Source organism: Callospermophilus lateralis, chromosome 4 (assembly GCF_048772815.1).
Source record: "Callospermophilus lateralis isolate mCalLat2 chromosome 4, mCalLat2.hap1, whole genome shotgun sequence".
NCBI classification, from domain to species: domain Eukaryota; kingdom Metazoa; phylum Chordata; class Mammalia; order Rodentia; family Sciuridae; genus Callospermophilus; species Callospermophilus lateralis.
Genome location: NC_135308.1, coordinates 161,171,665 through 161,173,382, shown reverse-complemented (window position 1 = coordinate 161,173,382; position 1,718 = coordinate 161,171,665). Strand labels below are relative to the sequence as shown.

Sequence of the window (1,718 nt, the reverse complement as noted above, 5' to 3'; positions counted from 1 at the left end):
CAGGAGGGCGAGTGGGTGGCGGGTCTTCCGAAGGCGCGGGGTGGGGTGGGCTGCTGGAGTGGGGGCCGGCCTGAGCCCCCAGCGGCGCCGGCGCGTGGGGGGCTGGGCGCGGGTGGGCGGGGGCTGGAGGCAGGGCCCCCCCTACCCCAGCCCGGCGCGCCGCGGCCGCCCGCCGCCTCCATCCGGGCCTCTCCCCACCTCCCGCCCGCCCGCCCCCGCCCGCGCCCCTCCCCCGCCGGCGCGCACGGCTCCCGCCGCCCCTCCTCCGCCCGCCCGCCCTCCGCCCGCTCTCCCCGGCTCCCTCCCGGTCTCTCTTAAGTGCCATCGAGGGGCGCCGGGAATTGCAGCCAGTAAATCGCGTCCCACCACTCAGCAGCGGGGCCACCGCAGCGGCGCCGCCCGCGCCCGCCGGGAGCCCGCGCCGCCCGGGCGCCTCTCCAGGGCCCGCGAGGCCCGCCCCCCACCCCGCGCGGCGCAGCGCAGGGCCTGCCCCCGGGCCGGCCGGGGCGCGCGGGGCCCGCGCTGGAGACGAGGACGCGGCGGCCGCGGGGCGCACGGCCCGGAGCGCGCGGCCCGCGCCCCCGCGCGCCCTGCCCGCGCCCGCGCCCCGCGCTCCGGAGCCCGGCCCCGCTGCCTGGGCTCTCCTGCGGGACCGATGCCGGCCCTCCGGCCGCCAGGGTAAGGGGGCAGCGCGGGCGCGGCGGGGGGCGGGGAGGGTGGGCGTCCGCCCCGGGGCCCGGCGCCGGCCCAGCGCCAGCGTCTGGCACGTGGGGGCGTCTCAAGTTCCCTCTGGAGGCCGGACAGGTGGCGAGAACGCGGGGGTGTGATGCTCAAAGGCTGGCACTGACAGTGTGCCTACTGTGCGCCAGCCGTGACCGGCTCATCTGGAGTGAGGGGGCGTTTGTCCCCATTGTACAGATGAGAAAACGGAGGCCAAAAGGGCAAAGAGCTGGCTCCAGGTTCCTGGTTAGGAAGTGGCCGAGCTCGGATTTGACCCAGCACTGCTCGACGCCGAAGCCATGGCTCTCCCCTTCAGGGCACACAGGGCCCAGAGTGAGCATTCAGCGGATGAATCTTTCATTGTAGAAAAGAAGAAAAAAACCCATCCATTGTCCCACCACCATAATGCAGCCACTGTAAACGTCTGGGCTCTTTATTTAGGCCTTGTTCTTCCCCCTCCTATCCGTAAGAGTGTGCTTTGGGGTCAGTCGGACCCTGATTCCGTCGTGACTGTGACGTCTAAGCTGAGGGGCTTTCAGCAAGTCCCCCAGGGCCTGGGCCTCTAGCCTAGGAAAAGGGGACCCTCCCAGTATCACCCAGGATGAAATGGGACCTGGTAGCTCCACTCCCGATGGAGGAGGGAGGAGGTCCACGCCTGGGGGAGGGGCATCCATTCAGCGGATTCATGGAGCACCTAAGTGCAGGGCAGTGCTGGCCTCTGGAACTGGGAGGTCGGGGCAGCCCTACCCATAGGCTTGCTTCCAGTAGATGGGCTCTGTCCAGCACAGCGGGGACACCTCGCCCACACTCTGCCCTTGCCAGGCCCTGCTTCCTCCCTGAGCAGCCCTCTCCTCTGGCCTCATCTCTGCCTGAGGAAATGGGCCTCCCCAGGAGCAGAGCAGTGCTGCGCAGAATTTTGAACCTGGGGCCAACATTTGGGTCCTGATTCTCCCAAGCACAGGCCTTGCTTTTGGGGCCTGCTGGGAGCTCCCCAGGTC

At 70.7% G+C, this 1,718-nt stretch overlaps 1 protein-coding gene across 1 annotated transcript in view; it reads left to right on the top strand.

The window, feature by feature from the left end:
- Positions 1–607: 607 nt before the first annotated feature.
- Tcf20 (transcription factor 20) overlaps positions 608–1,718 on the top strand; it is a 158,390-nt gene continuing 157,279 nt past the window's right edge. Inside the window, exon 1 of the mRNA XM_076855301.1 lies at positions 608–678. The gene's annotated coding sequence lies outside the window, so the exon portion shown is untranslated. The remainder of the gene's footprint in view (positions 679–1,718) is intronic.